The following is a 21,076-nucleotide window of genomic DNA, read 5'->3' on the forward strand; positions in this document are numbered from 1 at the left end:
TAATCCATATCGCTTCTAGATCTATTAATTGACGTATCTTAAAGTTCGAATCGGACAGAATGGGCGGTCTATAAATGCCATAGACTTGAGCAGTCAATTAGAAGCGTCTATAATTTGCAAGTGACAACGCAACGACAGCGGGTCTCAGGGGTCCAAGCGTCGGTTCTAGGCCTTCGGACGTCTATTTTAGACCTCGCCATCGCTATTGGGATTCGATGGCTATTATCGCGTCAGTTGGAAGTTCCCTGTCTACATTCAGATCTGTGGTAGCTTGGTGTTATCCTTGTCTAATGTTAGGTCTACAAATTGCAATCAGACATTTTTAGTGTTCCGTGCAAAACTTTGTTCACGGAACACTTATGGGATCACTTCGGTCTTGCAAATCAGTTAAATGCGTTTTTCTCAGAGACCGTTTGACGTTATTTATCATAAAATGTAAATCAATATTTACATTGAAATTACATTTCCAATTATTCGTTGATTAATAGACAGCAAAGTGTAAATCGTAATAAAGAATAGTCATGATTATTTACGTATGTCTGTCACCAGGCTGTATCTCATGAACCATGATAGACAGTTTGACAGTTAAAATTTTCACAGAAGATTTTAAGTGGGCCTCCCATACAACAAACGTGATTTTTTTGCCGTTTTTGTAATAGTACGGAACCCTTCGTGCGCGAGTCCGACTCGCACTTGGACGGTTTTAAATTGTCTGATCACAACATTCTAATGGATTTTTTTTTTACAGATCCAGAGGATGACAGTTACATCTTCATACAAACAGCTTTCCTGGTAAGCTTTTAAAGTTATTTTAAGAATTTTTTTTCGTATACACACATAAGTAACATATTTCGAATAAACAATAACATTTACTTTAATCACAACGCCTAATTCCTTTGACACACAAAAATAAACGTTATTTCAAACAACATAAAGTCCAACTCCAAAACTCCCTATAACGGGGGGGGGGGGGTTATCGCAAACCGTTCGGAAAATCGCCAAAGTCGAACGTCTTCCATTAGCTGTATTAAGAGATCGGTATCGGGTAGCCTCCGCTTTGCTTTTTATTTTGGACTCCGCATTGAAACATGCACTGATTTTGAAAGGGTAGCTTGGGTAGCACGAAAATGTTGTTTTTATACTGTTGTTGATGCATCAAAATCTTTAGGTATTTTGTGTTCTTTAAACAATTTATCTTGTCTTATACAAGATAAATGACTTTAATTGAACTTTAATTAATAATAAAAAGATATACCTACAACCTACGAGTATATTTTGTCTGCGTACGGGGTCAACAGAAATCGCGGGGTGAATAGAGAATTTTCTCTTTCAAGTTGTTATATTTAAGTACGTACAACTCTAAACTCAGAGTTTTTGAAATACGTATATAGTAGACTATTTATTATCTACTTTGATACCAAAAGAACTTAATCAAACTGCCTAAAAGTTAGATTTTTTAACTCTAAAGTAAGGCTTCGCCGAGGTAAGAAATGAAGCCTGTCTGAACTTTGGTCTAGCGGTAAATGTACTGACATTAACAAAGTAAAAATTAGCTAACCTGGTAATATAGTATCTGTAGTACCTAAATAATAAATAATATCACCAATTTTCTCTATAATAAAGCATTTTCTTACAAAAAACTATCAACAAGCAATTTTACATGATAAAGGGGTCAGTGGACACGCATATGGGGTGATTAACTAGTTACGCCATAGGGGGTGATTAGATACCACAAAGGGGTGAAAAAACACGCCTTGGGGGTTAAGACACGAAAAAACAATTTTGTATTAAATAACTGTTTAACAGATATATATTACTATTTGCCAATAAAGTATCAACATAATAATGACCAAATTCGATGCCTATGACTACTAAATCTGAATTTTTCTATTCACCCCTTTCTTGTGTCTATCGACCCCGTTTTAAGGATATGGCGGAAACAGGTAGTTTACTTGATTTTCTCTGAATTGGGCGGGTAAAAATTGATTTCACAAATGCAAAATTGAAGAACTATTTAATCAAGACTCAAAAAATGATATCAAAATTTTTGCTTTTATCATTTGATTTATGGGCGAAAATCGTCCTTAAAGTTGAAAATCGTGTCTTTTCACCCCGTTTTATGGTATTGAAAACATCAAGTTAAAAAAAAGTTTTATGGGTATTCTCAATAACCGCTAAAATATTAGATGATGAGACTGCATCGGCACTTACCATCAGGTGAGATTGTGGTCAAATGTTTACCTTTTTCCAATAAAAAAAAATACCTAATATAAATTGCATTCAAAATTATATTCAATTTCATTCTCATGTCGCTGCAGGGATTTTTAAAATTAAAATTTAAAATTGTAATGTAATAAAAACAAATGAAAGTGGCGTAGATGCCGAACTAAATTGTATTTGCGATGATGAAAAGACATTCCAAATTCGTATTATACGGTGTTTTAAATTTGAAAATAACGGAATGTGATATGAAAGTATAAAAGCAAAGCTTTAATATATGCAGGTTTTTGAACTTTAGCAAATTCCAGATTTTTAAAACTTATCTTTCTTATAATATCTTAAAAATCTTAATCTTAAATCTTAAAAATATCTTTAAAAGACAAATAACTGATGAACTAAATATTATGTCTATGAATAAAACTAAATTAAATCTAAGAACCCTAAATTATTTCTTTATTATCACTGTTTTTGGGTTCCACTTGGAATAAAATCCTAATTTTGAAATAACTAAATAAAGTCTTACTAGAATAAAATTACAAATAAGTAATAAAGCATTTACAACTCCTTAGGTACTTATATTATAAATGCGAAAGTAATTCTGTATGTCTGTCTGTCTGTAACCTCTACAACGCTTCAACCACCGATTCGATTTTAATGAAATTTGGCATGAATATTGTGTGAGACCCTAGGAAAGACATAGGATAGTTTTTATCAATCATCATTATTCCACACAGACGAAGTCGCGGGCAGTAGCTAAATAGTACAATATAAAATAGTGCATTTAACATACACTGGTATGCCATCTGCACTATCTGCAGCTATAACATGTTGGCTAAACAAACGGCCCGATTCGAACTTTAAGATTCGTCAGTTAATAGATCTACAAAACGATATGGATTAGATATGTCAGTGTCAAATGTGACGTTTCTTCAAACAAAAACGTCACTTTTGACCCTGACACATCTAATCTATATCGTTTCTAGATCTATTCATTGACCTGTCTTAAAGTCCGAATCGGGCAGAAAATCAAATAAAAAAAATCGTCATTAGGTCAGGCAACGAATGCTCAAAAAAAGTTGTAGAGGGAAATGCTAGGAACACAATTTTTTGACTACATGCATTTATTGTGCCCCAGCTTAATATCGGCTACCGTAGGCACGAGGGCTTTATTCGTTTAGCGATGACAAAACTCAATATTTTCCGGTCGAGATATCAAAAACAAAGCCACGTGCCGACGGGTAACGTTTTGGAAGCCGATATTAAGAGATTTGGGGGGCCTTTTTGTATCCTGTTCGGTTGGGGTAAATTTATTGTCTGAGATTTTAGCGATTCTATTAATATAGCAATGGAATTTATATAAGCAAAATGTTTCAAAACCTTTACTCTACTACGTTTTTTTTTAATAAAAATATCTCGTTTTTCAAAGTTAGTTAAAATATGGCCTAGGTATAGTAGGTATGTCAATTGCGTCTCAAAAACTAATCGACTGACACCTATTTTACCAAAATCAGCTCAGTTTTGATGTTACAGTAGACCATATGACACAAACATACACATCTTTAATATATATGTACTACATAGACTGCTATTACTGCTAAAATCATTACCCTTTTAGAAGTCGCGTAAAAATATGCCGAATATTCGGCAAAACTTGTAAGAAAAGAAATACACACGTACAGTCACCTGCAATATTATGTTACTCTTCGAAGGCCGCATAAATATGTGACACACGCTTAATGCTCTACAAATAAGATAGTGTCAGATATTTTTGCGGCCTTCGAAGGGTAACATATTATTGCAGGTGACTGTACAGACGTAAATAGATGCAATCCAGTTTAAAAATAAGAATATTACATTTTAAGCAGACAGTTCCAATAAGTTTTATCAGAAAACCTTTTTCAATTGGAAAATACGTAGGTATGTATGCAGCAATTGTTAACTCTCAAATTTAATAACGCCCACGTTCCTTCATTTTAGTGCTCTTTTTCTATACGTATTTCTACGGAATAAAATATTTTTTGTGCTTATTTCAACGATGACTAATTTATCCAAATATTGATTCTAAAATGTTCTTATTTTACGACGAATTTTTACTTATCTGTTTAAACGCTACCTACGCTTCTAGTCTCACTAAAGTGAAATTGTATGTTGTTTGTCAATCACATATTTATTAAGTTCTGATACATTTCATCCACAATTATGAGCAATAAATAAGTTATTCAATGTTAAACTTACTGCAACATTTTTAGTCATGATTTATTTCTAGATTTTATAAATTGAAATTTGAATTTTATGGTAATACTTAGACATTATTGTACCAATGTCTGTGCTAACTTGATAAAGACAATGAAAATGAATAAAACAAAAATAAGTTAACACTTTTTAGTGTGCATTCTTGATTATTTTAACAAAGCTTTGCGTTTGGGTATCAAAACCAAATCATAATATTTTGATGATAATATAATTATTTTCTTTCAGTTGCCAACGGTTAAAAAAGCGCTGGTGGCCTAGCGGTAAGAGCGTGCGACTTTCAATCCGCAGGTCGCGGGTTCAAACCCCGGTTCGTACCAATGAGTTTTTCGGAACTTATGTAAGAAATATCATTTGATATTTGCCAGTTGCTTTTCGGTGAAGGAAAACATCGTGAGGAAACCGGACTAATCCCAATAAGGCCTAGTTTCCCCTCTGGGTTGGAAGGTCAGATGACAGTCGCTTTCGTAAAAACTAGTGCCTATGTCAAATCGTGGGATTAGTTGTCAAGCGGACTACAGGCACCGTGACCATGAACCGTGGCAAAATGCCGGGATAACGCGAGGAAAAGGATATTTTTCTTTCAGTTATCTGATTGTAATTTTAATTTTTAATGATATTTTGTATCAGGCATCAAAAGGCGTGTAAGTAAGAAAAGTCAACCAATTCTTTTTGACAACTTGTTTTATAGCCACCCTGTATTTTTCTGTATGGCCGTTAGATTTCCCAATCTGGTTACGGAGCCCGCATCGCTCGGGCCCCGACGGAAGCGACGATTGCGGGAACCGACGAGATGACCGATATGGGTTGATTCAGGCTTAAAAATTGAGGGCCACAAGTTACACGCTGTAGCGAAGCCGGTTTCGACATTGTGCACTGAAGGCCTACCGCGAACCACGTTCGACGTGTTGCCTCCCTGTCACACTTACGTACGAATTTACAAGTGTGCCCTCTGAAACGTAGGAAACGCTAATTACTTTTACAATGCAAGATACAAGTTAAACTTAAACAAACTCAGACAAGAATAATTTCAAAACGAACAAAATACATAATACAAACAAAAATGATGTATCATCATTTCAAACTTAAAATCACTGAAATACTAATTCATAACGAAACAATCCTATATGTATAATGCAAGATGTGCAAGTTGTGGAAAGTTGCCAAAGAGTAGAAAAAAATCTTGGATATTTCAGGAAAATTTTCCAGGAAAAAAGAAAACTTTCATTTTGGAAATGGAAACTTACGAATCCCACACAACGTAAATGTGAGAAGCTTCGGGTAATTTTTCATATTATTATAAAAATATGTGAATAATAATATTTAATCCGCTCTCCCCTTTAGTCTTGCCCCCAGTTCCATTGTCCCCACTCTCCTCGGCCGTTTAGCCCTCGTTGACAAATATCACTGAAACATGACGCTAAAAGGCTATTTATTCATCGCAGACTTTTGACAGCCTTTGTTTAGACTTAACTGTATTGTTCAACATTTAGATAATACTAACTTTCAACCCGCGACTCCGAATGCGTGGAATAAATAATAATAAATCAATAAATAATGAATAAATATTATGGACATTTTTACACGAATTGACTAAGCCCCACGGTAAGTTCAGTGGACTGATGATGATGATTGATACTAACTACCTATTGTCCTTTCCCAGTGGGCGCAGCATGGTTCCATTTTTATCTCCTGTCACTATACCCATCACTTTCGCAGTTACATACTTGTTAGAACGTGAAAGGCATGGTGACGAGCGATAAAAATGCGACCGTGCTACCCCCGCAGGTTTCAAACTATCTCCATACTGAATTTAATCTAAATCCGCATCGCATTCGGAGAAAAAAGTTAACCGAAGCTGTGAATACAAATTGTAAGGTATTAAGAGCGTATAAGAATAATTGTTGTTCTTTACATTCAATTTTTTTCCTACAACCAATATACCCCACCTTACCCTATCCTCTAATTCCCGTGGGACGTGCGAATTCCCCACGAGCGGTTATTAAAGATTACTGATAACTAGTATATGGTTTATAGAAGCAGGAAGCGGTATACTTGCTTACCTCGTTAAGGAGATGAGATGACTGTGGGCCATAGATGTCGGCCCGTAGATTCTGCATATCGTCGGCTAAAGTCGCAAACATAACACTACATTTTTGTAATGTTTTATTGCACAAATTTACAAGTAGTATGAGATGTGCCTTTAACTTGAAAAAATAATATTAAAGAAGGAAATTGGTTTTAACGGTTTTGATTTGAAGGTTCGGTTTGAGTGATGCTTGATGCTTAAATAATGTTTATTTTAACTTATTTCCTTGCATGTTTGGAGAACATCACTATAATATTCGGCAGGAATAGCATTTCGTGGATTTATCTTCATTGTTGGACTCAGTTCACTTTGTTCATTTCGTCCGATAAGATCGAAACTCATCCACGGATTGCCATTTCGGGGCCTCTGCAACAATGAATATTATGAGCAGACAAATTGTATTTATATTCATATTCATATTACTTATTGGCATTATTAAATTGCTCTTTCACTCCCCTCGTCACATCCGTTGATGGAGTCTTCGCTCCGCAAATGTCCACCTTCATCAAACATCTCATTGAAGCCATTGCTGACCCAACGGTCAGATCCCTTAGTGCTGTAATGGGCTGGCTAAGATCCAAAATTATAATTTCGATAATCCGAGCCACCAGCATGATCCGTGGGACACGGCACAAATTCAAACCCATCCAACATTTCTTCGGTCTCAATGACGGTGCAGCCCTACCTAACCCGTCTACCTCCACTCTGCACTAGCTCCATGTTTTTGTTGTTGCTCATTCTGTTTTTTTATAATTTTACATTTTTGATGAATAAATGAATCTGTGCTCTTATTAAATTGCTTGTCAACATTATCACAAAAATAATTTTATTAATTGTGTGTTTTTCAACTACTAGAAAATAACTCTCTAGAGAATAACTACACATAAACAACATAGCATAGCGCTACGCTATCATTTTACAGCGCTGCCTGGTGCTTGCGAATAATTTTACCTATATGCTCCGTCGAGTGTGCAAGTGATCTGGATGTATAGACAGATATGTATGTTGTAATGTATCATATAAAGAAGACATTAAGTTCCCAAGCCGTGAGATCATTTTATAAAACATCCGATTAAGCAATGTTATACCTCTATTAAAATACCTTGACGCAATCTTACCCTTTTTAAAACCCTCAATCTTCTTCATATTCAGATTTGTGTCAGATTGTTTATAGATTTGATAGTCCACGCAGTGCAAGTGTCATTTATATGTCATAATTTCATAGAAGTTTGACGTTTAATTTAACACATGCACTGCGTGGGCTATCAAAATCCGCTGCAGACTATTCTTGGTCTATGAAGTATTTGAACAAATTAAATTATTTTTCAGAAAATATTTTAATTTGTTTTTATCAAGTAGAAACACTACTATATAAATTATAAACTGAAATAAATGTCATATACTAAGAAAAAGTGACCAAGGCCTCCAGTGCCCCAGGCTGGAATCGAACCAGCGTCCTCTGCTATCGCGGCAGGTGCCTGAGCCACTCGGCCACCGGGCCACTCATTCTTGGTCTGACTCTAGAAGAGTATGCAATTGAAAATACATCAATAACTAATATTACATGTAACTGTCTGTCTGTTACCTCTCAACCGCTGAACCGATTTAGATTAAATTTGGTATGGAGATAGTTTGAGGCCCGGGGCGGACATTAGCTTATTTATCAATCTACAATTCATCATCATTCAATGCAGACAAAGTCGCGGGCAGAAACTAGTAGGTTTCTATTTACATACCTAGGTACTTATAAAATAAATTATCTTGCGAAAACGAGATCCAATTTGTAAAATAATTCGACATTTGTTCGCAAATAAAAACCTAAGCAAATCTATTTTATACACGTATATTTTACATCGAATTGCCAATCGAATAGAAAAAAGGGTCACCATTAGAGCACTAAAACCTTATTCAGACGTTTGAAAGGGTCACCTTGCCCATTTAAAGCAACATACGCCTATCTAAAACAATTCAATCGGTCCGATTCGAACTACGTCAAATATTACGTGTAGATACGATATGGATTAGATATATGTCAGTGGAAAAGTGACGGTTTTGTTTGAAGAAACGTTACTGACATATCTAATCCATATCGTTTTTTTATATTAATCCTATTTGACGCATCTTAAAGTTCGAATCGGGCCGAATGTCATTGAATTAGAGAGAGCGAAAATAAGGACAACTAAATTTAGTCTTTCGATCCGCCGCAAACAAAAGACTGCCCAGTCGTTCTCAATTTAAAAACTTTACTTTTTAAATGCAACACAGTACAGAACGTAGAATCCAGGTATTTCAGCTTACAGATCCAGCGATCGCCAAAAACCGAAAATGGAATGCCAAGCGTGCCCGATAGAGATAGTTTCTATTTGAAATTCGAGCTCAAATGGCTGACTACTGGACGGAACTATGCGAGGAGTTTCAGAATAAATTGAGCGAATTGAGTATCAGCTATGACGTGAAGTTAACTAATGTAGCCATTGTGCAGTTTGTACGTTGAGTTTAATACATTTACTTTAGAAGAACAGAACTTTACTCTAACTAAAGCTAACTTGAACTTGGTTTCTTACTTTTATCTATGGACTACCTTTCAGAAGTTACCAAAGAGACGAGTTACGTACATGAACCATATGACTCAAAACGGGTACCTACCTACCTATCTGCTGCATGAAATTATCATATTTTTGTTTTTAAACGTAATATATATCTTACTTTATACCTACTTGATTTTGTCCAATACATAAATCGTCTTGTTAAAAATATTGCCTAACCTGCGAAGACTAGCAACTTTTTTGCCAGATTCATACAATTTAGCAACTTTTCGTCTAGTGAAACCAGTTGACTAGCAAGTTGCATGAACTAGCGCCGGTACTTACTCGCAAAGCGTCCTAACAAGCCGTGAGCGTGAAAGAACGTTTTTATAGCCAAGTAGGCGATTGAATACTGGGGTAAGCTGGATTTTAGTAGGTTTCTACGGGTTAAGTAGGGCGTTTAAATGCACCCGTTGGAGTTCTTACTGCGTTGTGATAAGGTATATAATCGCTTGATTTTAGTGTATTTATTTAGTTAATAGAGTTGTGCACAAAGTTGTTAGTAAGTACCTAACGTTATTTTGAAGTACCTAAGAAGGAACCGTGATGGCAAAGTGAGTGTCTTCGGTACTTTGCAATTCCTATACTTAATTAGTTTCATTTCTACTACGCAATTTAAATATCATTATTTATTTAAATAACTGTGAACAGTTTGCACATATAAATGCTTTTTTTTTCATCCTTTTCTATTATGTATTGAAAGATACCCATACATTTATTTCATGCTGAATTCTCGGACCGGAATATCGGTATCGGTTTCGGTATAAAAATCATGTTTCAGCCGAAGATTCGGTTTCGACCAAAAAACTGCCTTTCTGCGCCGAAACTGTATTTTCGATTGTGTTGTGTACACCTTCGGTTGCTGCAAAAACCGGTTTCGGTCGGACACTGCTTTTTATAGACTAACTTGTATTAGTAGATAGATCGTTCACTCATCCCCGCAATAAACCAAGGGTGACAATGACAATATATGTGCCTTCTAACTACGTGCTACACTGATCAAACACAGGTTAACTTTTCCTGCACAAAAGGTTCCCCCGTCCCTTGGGAGTACTCGGTCCAGTCCCCCTCGTGTAGATACGACTTTATTTAAAACGTGGTCCGGTTCCTTAGCGTCGCGGTGTAGATACGACCTTATTACTCTAAAACTACACAGCGTGCAAGAAAGACACATGTGTTCGTAAATGCTAGTGTTGAAAAAGACCAAAGTTATTTTGTAAGCTGCATGAAATTTTAAATCTACATTAATAATAATATATTTACCATCTTTAGCCTTCGGTAAGCATTTGACTTTTTACAATATATTTTCGATATACTTACTTACCTATTAAAGTATGTTGCTCAACATTAGATAAAGTTTACTTAAAAATAACCCAAACCCACCTTTTAGCAAAAACATAGTAAAAAAAATGGCACCCCTGAATCCATTTTAATAAAACTACTCTTATCATCTTTAAAATATAAAGCCGTGTCTTATTAAATAAATCTTTTAACACCACACGATAGCGTCCCGTGTCGCACATCATATATATCGGAGCGGCCAAGGCGTTCACAAATATCTGAACACACCTCTGTTGTCAAGGCCCTAGAGTGCGTGTTCAGATATTTTTGAGCACCACCGCCACTCCGATATATCTGATGGCGACTGTACTACATCTCGATTGAGTTAAGTCCGAGCAAAACATCAATCGTACACGATTTATTATCTTTTGCATTATTCAGCGGTTGTAAATATTTCTTCGGCCATGTTCATTCACTTTCAGTTTGTAAAAAGTTAATCGATTCAATTCGATTCCGATAAGCCGGTTCCCATTAATCGACTCGTGTTTCGATGTTACACCGTGTTATATTTGCGAGCGTAATGCCGTAAGTGCAGTTACGGCCTTAATATTCATATTCTCTTCATCCTAGCGCATAAGGGCGTAAGTGTAATTGGAATCCTAATAGATTTATGCTGTTTTTTAGTAGCGCCGTATCTGTACTGAAATAAACTGGAATTGAATTTGTTATTCATTTGTCTATAGTTGGAATCTAAATGGACGTTGTTCATAGTAATTGAATGATATAAACTACAGGGGGTTTTTATGCTGCAAATACATCGAACACAGTTCATCATAATACTTAAGAGCCTGGCTCTTGGCGGTGGAGTAAGTAACCGCCATTCCGTTCTTCTCTCTGCCACTGTTTTGACTTTGACATTGATTTTCTCTTTGGCCTGGTCCAAAAACGCACGTCTCTGTCTTCCTTTGCCTCTCTTTTTGTTTATTCTTCCTTCAATTATAGACTTTATGTACCTAAGTAAGTATCGTGACGTATACACAGTTACGTCAGATCAATTCAATTAGCAAATAATATTTACATTTAGCTAATTCCAGCCTTGTTACAAATAGGTAACACTGGTATTTAGAAATAAAAAAGTTTTAAACTGTATACGGTATTAGCCTGTAGTAAAACACTTAAATTGGAAGCGCGATTAGTACCTGGTTGATTACCTAACTCAGGAAACCTATTTTTAGTTAAGTACAAAAACTGCAATTTTCTAATCCTTAAACCACGCAAACTTTATTTCTTATTGTTGGTAACAAGGTTGAAAACTTGTACAAGTAACTGCAATTATTCTGGAAATAGGCAGCCATTCAAAATTCAACTCTTTGACGGTGAAAACAGCGATGAAGTATAAATATATATCGTTAGAAATTGCATAAAATCAGCTTTGTTGACTAGTAATCATTAAAATTAAAACCTTTTTTCGCTTTATTATAGGGTAGAAAATAGTAAATAGGGTGAACTAGGTATAGTGAAGTAATTAACTATAGGCTTCCGTGACCCTTATCGGAGATGCTATCGGCGCACGCGATTTACGAAGTTTTGGAAATAAAAGGTCGTAAGTGTAAGGAAACGTAAGTTACTTACGACTTTATTAAATATGTTGAATGTGAAGCATGTAGCGCAGCGCTATGATGATTTGCGGATTATGGGGTACATTTTCATATTAGATTTATTTTTTTAATGTTTACACGGTTCGAAATTTCTGTTAGCATTATGACACTATGCTTTTGTTCTTCAATAAGTAAATAAAACGAAATGTAAAATTTAGAACAACTTAATAAACTGAGCAGTCATGCAATATATTGCACATAAAACAACACCCGTAGAGTACCAGCGTCGCAAAAACAGAATTACTCTTTCAACAAACCACGTAAATAAAAGATAATCCAAGGAATTGAAAGGGAAAATGTCTGCAAACAACGTGAATATGGCGGCGAGTGTACTTGTACAGTCGGGACACGTGCGGGAACTTCTTTCGCGATATCACCGGCTGCGAAGTTGCGGGCAAGTATCGAGCCAACCTTACTTTAGGACTGTGGAGCGGTGAAAGAAACAGCAGGATTGAATAATTTTACGGTTTAGACTCACTTGGTTTTAGTCACTCGCGCGACATGTTTCGGAGAGCCCAGTACGTCTACCATCAGTTTTGACATTGACACATACGCTCACGTCTACGTAAGTTACTTTCTATGCATCTCGCTCGTACTCGCTTATTAGTGCAAGCGAGACGTACAGAAAGTAAATTACGTAGACGTGAGCGTTATGTCAATGTTAAAACTGATGGTAGACGTACAGTACGGCTACCACCAGTTTTGACATTGACATAATCGCTCACGTCTACGTAACTTACTTTCTATGCATCTCGCTCGTACTCGCATATTAGTGCAAGCGAGATGTACAGAAAGTAAATTACGTAGACGTGAGCGTTATGTCAACGTCAAAACTGGTGGTAGTCGTATAGGTCTCCTTTCACACAACACAACACAAGTGAGTCTAAACCGTAAAATTATTAAATGTTAGTATGTCTCACAACAGTTGTTTAAATTCGATTAAACAGCAGGATGAAAAAGAATTTAAAAAGAAATCCTTATAGTATATCAACGATTGTTGCTGGACTTCTTATTGTAGGTAAAAAAAGATTAATGCCATGCCTAAAGGGTCCTTGTGCTCTATATGCATAAGGACTCTTTGCTGATGGGAAGCCGCAATGATCCGTTAAATAGGTTAGGTACTTAAATTGGCTATACTTTTTTGTGTTTACTGGAACGCTTGCGGATATTTCGTCGGCTGAGAATACGTTTGTGCCATATCCATTTTTGAGAAAATCGTTTTTTAGTGATTCCTAAAATAACAAAAAATTAGCTATAATTGGCCCTAATCGGCTTATGAAAAAAACTATTTTTGAAAAATGTTGTGCCATATCCGCATTTTACTATAGGATAATTACACTCTGTTAACAGAAAATTATCACAAAAGTGTGACATATCCACAACTTTTGTGTCATATCATACATTATGCGTTTAACATTTACTCATCAAAAACGGATATGACAATACTAAAAATGCTTTTATTTCATGATTACCACTGTATTCACAATATTTGTTTGGTACTATAAATAGTAAACATATGTGCCTAAATGATAAATACGTTCAATATTTCCTAAATGTAAAACTTTCCGAAAAATATTTTTTTTTTGCTTGTTTTTCGCTCTCCTGCAAACCATGTAAGTGGCATTGGCGTATTGCACAAACGTATTCTCACCCGACGATTTATACACGCTACAACCGTCTGGGTTCAGGTTCTGAGGGGCTACCGCGAAAACCGAAATTCGCAAATTGCGGGGATCTTTCTCTTTTACTCCAATGAAGGCGTAATTAGAGTGACAGAGAAAAATGCCCGCAATTTGCGAACTTCGATATTCGCGGTTATAGCCCAGGTCGAGGCAGAACACTTCGTTTTCTATGACGGGTGAGCGGTTATCACGTGATGCTTACTATACAAAACTAATGTGTCGGACGTCTCGGCCCGGCCCCCGGACCGTTCTAGTGTGACGGCGCGATTCGCAAAATGAATTAGAGATTAACTAGATACGATCACGTCGCACAGCGCCGCATTAATATTGGAGCGGCGTTAATAATAGCGTAAGCTCCAACCGCCATAGGTACCTTTTGCCGTGGAACGTCACATATCTTTATTATTTCATATCTAATGAATCTCTAATTCATTTCCCGAATCGAGCCATGAGTCATCTGACAGTTACACCACCTACTGTACCCCAGGCCACTGCGCCGCCAACTATCACGAAATGCAGTTTACACGGCCGCTCGAGTAGAGAACGCTGTCGCGAGCCGGGAATTGGAGCCGTAATGAATGGCATTGTCTTTATTGCTAGTGTTTCTTACATCTATATAATAGGATACTGTATTAAATAAACGTCTGGCTATCAGAACCACTACCACCAGTTTTGACATTGACAGATACACTCGCGTTTAAGTAACTTACTTTCTATACATCTCGCTCGTACTCGCATATAAGTGCAAGCGAGATGTATAGTATAGTAATTTACGTAGACGCGAGCGTATCTGTCAATGTCAAAACTGGTGGTAGCCGTACAGTTTTGCTGCTGTAGTGGTACCTGCGACAAGGAAGGTTCGATTCTTAAGCTTGCCTACTTTGAAAATTTCATATTTTAATAAGTGTGTATGGGTCATACTTTGCGTAATTTTGCGTTAGTACCATAGACAAAACTGTAAGTTCATATTTAACGAAAAAAAATGAAAATAACGATGAGCCTTTGGGGTATAGGTTATTATAATATGAGGGTATTATATGTACAAACGCTACCTTTTTAGCGAACGGCGAAATAGGAACGGTTAAAATTTAATTTAAAAAATTTACAATGAGACATTAATATATTGACTTTTGCAGCAGCAATGCCATAGAAGGTAGGATCCTATAGAAGTGCTATAATAGGTACGCGTGCCTCCGTGAGGGACAAAACATACCAACGCAATGCGACACTATGATTGGTCGAATTTATTTGTTGCACACCATAATCCATACTAAATCTCCCGATCTGTGTAAGATGTCCCCAATATTTATTTATTTAAATTTACGGCGGGGAATAAAAAAACTGTGAGACTGTGACAAGGGCAAACAATAATAGCGCGTTCGCTGCTACTCCTACTGGAAGATACATTATAAGACTATCCCGTGCGGTCATTTCCCCCCACCCCCCCTCATGCCTGATCCAGTTATATACTAGATTCATGAGCAATGCAGTCAAAACTGCATAACCCCGAAATGATTGACAGATACGACCTTTTAAAATTATCACACCAGCTCAAGCCTTCGCACAAAAAGACCTAATTAAGACGTCAACGGCACTGGTTAATCAACAGCGTATAATGGCGAGTGAAAAAACACAGCCTCGTTAAAAGTAGGCCGTTTTGTGTGTAATTATACCTAGATTGTTGACAGTGAAACTTTTCAAGCTTTTTTCTGCCAAATGTGGAATTAACTGTCACGTGACTTATTTAAGACAAGAACGCATCCTAGTATCCTCGAGAGACCCAAGCCAATTTTTGCGCTTTTGAATTTGGAACTTTCTTTTATTTCTATAAGGCCCACTTGCACCATTCCACTAACCCGGGATTAAGCGGTTAAACCGTTAACCTAATGTCAAATTGTACTGGTAAGGCCGACTTGCACCATTCCACTAACCCAGGGTTAACCGGATAAACCTGGAGTTACCATGGTTACCAGTACAATTTGACACTAAGTTAACGGTTTAACCGCTTAACCCCGGGTTAGTGGGATGGTGCAAGTGGCCCTAACTATGGTAACGCCAGGTTTAACCGGTTAACCCCAGGTTAGTGGAACGGTACAAGTGGCCCTTAGAGTTCAAAACTCGATTTTAATTTGTACTTGTACGAGTACGCGGGAACTTACGAGGCTATAAGAATTACGGTTCGAAATCGAATGACTAGAAGAATGGTTAAAGGGTTAATACGAATCGAGTAAGGTATCGGCATAGAAAATCCATAAATTGAGTCACTATGACGTTTCAAAATTGACACCAATATATCGGTCTCTTGTAATCAAGTACATATAGAATATAGATAAGTATCTACATCTCAACTCAATGCATCATTCATGCCAAATGACATACGTCCACACCGATTTATCAGAGCCTTTATTGCCGACATGTCTTCATCGTTAATAAACGCTCTGACACCGAACTCAGCGATAATCAATATACCAATTCAACATATCTCAATCTGTTATCCTCGCACGTGTATGGATTCGCTCTAGATCGAGCGAGAACGCGCTATGAACACGCTTTCGATACGTGAACTGCTTCTGAAGATAATTAATCATAATCATGGGGCTGTAAGTAGTTTTCCTTTGCTCAGCACTTGGAAAATGCTCGGATTTCGCGTATGACTTGGTAGATAAGTAGATAGTGTGTATATTTGGATGTGATTAATTATTAGTCTGGCGAAAGGCTTTGTTCTTAAGCCATTAATTTTAATAATGGTTAGGTTCACCTTTATGAAAAGGGGTCTTGACTTTAATTTTTATAATTATGTACTTATTTATTATTTGGACGCTTAAGATGATATATTTATGGAAAGTTTTCTCTTTAGTATATTTTTTAATCTCCCGGTATAAAAATAAAAAATTCCCAACAAAAGTACAAAGTAATCAGATACAGTTTCTAAAAGCAGCATTTACGTGAAACGGAACGCACGTTAAAATAAATATTCAGAAAACATAGTGCTGTTTAAAAGCTTATAATGCAAGCCCCATAGGAACAAAGAATATGCAATACAAACGCAAAATTACACCAGACTCATATCTATCAAACTAGTTCAGAGAAATCACAACTTTACAACCTGGATGTTAAAGTTGAAATTCTAGTGAAGTGTATAAACGTGTTATGAGGTTGCTAAAGTTAATTGTTAAAACTAGTTTTTCCCGCGAAAAATATTAAAATGGCCGCTGTAACGTCATTAGTGTTGGCCCACGCACGCGGTTCTGCATTCATCTACATTCTAAAGAGCTGCTATTTTGTTTAAAATAATACTTTTAGCATTTTCAGTGTTCCATGGTAAAAATGGGAACCATTTTTTAATCGCGTTTGTTACATAACACTGTTATTTCTTAATGAAAATGTAATACGGAAATTTATATACGTTAGAGAAAGGTAGTGAGTAGTAGGAGTAGTAGACTTATATTTATATCTGCAGTGGCCATGCACTTTTGCTACTGGATGTACATTTCACTTCACAACAAAATCGGAAACGTATTTTTGCAATTTGCGTTACCTAATGGTTTGCATTCGCTCATCAACAAATACACATCACGGAATTCGCACGTAACATGTTTTCTGTTCGCAAAAACTCAAAGCTTTTCAACACTTAAATGGTCATTAGGGGTTTACAAAAACCGTTCTCAAAACCGTAACTGCTAAATGAAAAGCTAACAATATTCTCTTGCAGTTAATTATTCAATAATCAGCTTTATTGCATTATAATAAAGCGGTTAAGATACGAAAAACGGAGCAGCTGTCAACAAAAGCGCCGTGCTAAAATGCTAATTCGCATTTGATTCGTTGTCACATTTCTTACCTTATCTAGAGACGAACGCACGCTTATTATAATTTGAGCCTTTTGCAGTAGACATCAAAGTTATTAATTGAGTACTTTTTGATTAACGTGCTTAGCAGCTGTATTGCAATATGATGACAAATCAGAACCGGTTGAAGGACAAAAAATTGGCGCTACGACGATGATGTCATCCGCTAAGTTATCATCGACTTGGATTTAATACAGGAAGCGATAAAATTATCAAGAGCAGTTTTTATAGTTATCAATTGAATTATTTATATTGCTTAAATGGGCAATATCCGAACGGAAGCTTTACGAAAAACGATTAAGATAAAATATATCACGCTTACTCTTTTAACGAACCTAAACCCACGGACAATGCAAAATGCTGTGACCAGTGAACATAAATAACGGAGCTCTACACCATCAACACCAAATATAGATAAAATATAATTCCCAGTCGTATTCAACACGAACGCCTATAAACAAACCGCAACGAGACAAAGTCCCATAATTCACGATGAATTGTGTTGATCAAGCACGCGAAGTCGCAAACTATTATATTTAAGACCGAATACTCGATCTGATTCATATAATCGATTTAGATTGCGCGCAACACTATTCGATGAGCTCATCGGCAGGTGGGCGTAGCATTCGAATTTAGAACGACTTAAATAAAAACTTAAGTTTTTTATTCGGCCAGTTCGATTGTTTGCATTTCAAGTTTGGAATGTTGTGTTTTTAAATTTCATGTTAGACAATGGGGCTTTGATAATATCTGTTCTACCTGGGTTTTTAACTCATTAATATTTTCTTCAAACAATTACTGTAGACAATATCTCGACTTCCGTGTTGCATTCTTTGTAACATTCAAATCATGTTTTTAATTTATTCAACGTTGATTGGATAACGTTTGTTAAATTAATTACAAAGCATGTTCATGTAACTAACTTAATATTTTTTATATATACCAGTTAATTAATTTCATTGAGTCGTACTTCATGTTAGTGTATGTAGGTGTGTAGTTTAATTAAACTGCGAGAGCGGAATGAGGTTCAAGATTTTACTTTGTATGAGGCTCTTGAAACTAATTACTGTAGTTTCACAGTTTTGTTATTGCTATGTTAGTTATGTCTTTCTTCCCGCTTTTCTCGTCTATTCAGGCATTTACGTGTAGTATTTTGCTTATAATACATACGAGAATTTACGTGAAGTAGGTACCTACTTCAGTAATCAGTGTAAGCATTGCTTTCATAATTGGACAATTATTATGTTATTTCTACTCGGAATCACGAGCTTTTTCGATCCTTATAGGAGAAAAAACGTGTCCCAAAGTTCCCACACATTTTTCGTTTCCATTCCGTTATAGTCATACAAAATCCGTATAAAATAGTAATATAATGAAAGTAAAAACATTGGGACATATTTTTTATATAGGTTAATAAAGGTATGAAGGATGTTTGATCATTTATAGGCTCTTTAGGTACATATACATATATGTTAATATGTTAATGGAGCGTATCAAATACACCTTATAAAACAAAAGTCCCCCGCCGCGTCTGTCTGTTTGTGTGTTTGTATGTTTTTTCGCGATAAACTCAAAAACTACTAAACGGATTTTCATGCGGTTTTCACCTATCAATAGAGTGATTCTTGGGGAAGGTTTAGGTGTATAATTTGCTAACCCGTGCGAAACCGGGGCGGGTCGCTAGTCAAATATAATCCAAGATAACCTGACCAAGTCTCAGTTTCACTTAATTACCTGCAATCTAACTAACCCAGTTATACTCGTACCTTGTGAGTCACATTTGTTTAACCAAAATTATACCTTATTCCTTTGTGTTAAGGGTTATAAAAGTGTGGTTGATAATCTGTACACTCACCTTACAGGATGCGAAGTGTAAACACGATAAGGTTGTGACGTCATTATGACCTCGCTAATACGCTGGACTACTGAGAAACATCATTAATACGTGCATTAATATAGAGTGTACAGCATACGTGCTCATGTGAAAACGTGTATACGGGTCAGTCGTCGGATATGATATGACAAACAAAACTAATAATAACGCAAAAGGGGGTTCCCCTCATCTGGCATAATATTGTTTGTTAGAAATACACTTCGCATAACATGTATCGCAGAAACACTTTTAGTCGAATGATAATTTTGCATAACTATTACTTGGCATTACTATTACTACGCATACAATACATTTTGCAGCATATTATTTAGCAGAAGATTACTTTCGCCGACTTTAGTTTAGCATAATTGTATGTACCATAATCATCCTGCAGCATACTCTTACTATGGCATAGTGATATTTTCTGCTATTAGCAGAAAAGTGGGTTAAGTAAGAACCGCGACCCCAACAAAATTGAACCTGTGCCAGAAAGTTATATTAGGTTGGAACTGCGGCCTCCTATAAAAACGAACGGCTGCCGGAAAAGTAGATTAGGTTAGGTTAGAACTGCGACCCTCTACAAAAACGAAAAGCTGCCAGAAAAATAGGTTAGGTTAGGTTAGAACTGCGACCTCATACAAATATGAACAGCTGCGAGCAAAGTAGGTTAGGTTAGAACTGCGATCTCAACAAAAACAAACACAAGCCAGAAAAATAGATTACGTTAGAGCATAACATTATATTACCTCTTCACGATTAAACCGCTAAAGTGATTTACGAGTAGATGGAATTTGGTATGCAGATAGTTTGAGATCCGTGGAAGGACAAAGGGTAGTTTTATTAAATCTTTAACACCATTCCTCGTAGACAAAGACTCAACTTGATAACTTTATGCCACCTAAATATTATGCAATACATTTATCTGCGAAAACAATACTCGTTTAAAAGACTATTATGAACATCAACAGTATGCCAAAACATGGTTCTGGATTTTAAAACTCTGCGAAATTATTGTATGCTAAATGATATATGCGAAAGGTAATTCTGCCAAACGACATTTCTGCCAAGTAACATTATGCAATACAAAAATATGTCAAAAAACTTTCTGCAACACATTAGTAAACCCGCAAAAGGACATAAATGTATAACAAACGCAAGTATACAGTTAAGAAAATAAAACCTACATAGTAGGAGCGAAAAAAAACATAATTGTGAGTATAGTGCATAATTGTTTTCCATCGTATTTTCTCGGAAGCGTTCGTATTTGTCATGCTACTTCAGTCAACCTCAGTACTTCTTGTACCGAGACTGACTGAAATAGCAAGACACGTTCGTACGTTTCCGTGAAAATGCGAAGGAGAATAATTATGCACTACATCTGTACCCAGATCTTCTGCAATAATAAATACGTTATCCACTTCCTTGAACAATTGTATTTATCGCATTGCACAATTGCACAAAGACAAACTCGTTCAGAAATATTCCCATTTCTTTCCTCAACTAATATTCATATTATTAAGTTGTTGCTCGCAGTTGGAAAGGAATCGCCGAAGCAGAAACGAAACAAACGTAAGCTCCACAATAGATTTC

General features: G+C 36.2%; 1 protein-coding gene across 2 annotated transcripts in view; it reads left to right on the plus strand.

Moving 5' to 3' along the window:
• Positions 1 to 21,076, plus strand: part of LOC134790442 (leucine-rich repeat neuronal protein 1-like) — a 341,152-nt gene that overhangs the window by 86,264 nt on the left and 233,812 nt on the right. For both annotated transcript variants that reach the window (XM_063761247.1, XM_063761246.1), the window contains exon 2: positions 749 to 792. The gene's annotated coding sequence lies outside the window, so the exon portion shown is untranslated. The remainder of the gene's footprint in view (positions 1 to 748; positions 793 to 21,076) is intronic.

This window comes from Cydia splendana, chromosome 5, assembly GCF_910591565.1.
Source record: "Cydia splendana chromosome 5, ilCydSple1.2, whole genome shotgun sequence".
Classification (NCBI taxonomy): domain Eukaryota; kingdom Metazoa; phylum Arthropoda; class Insecta; order Lepidoptera; family Tortricidae; genus Cydia; species Cydia splendana.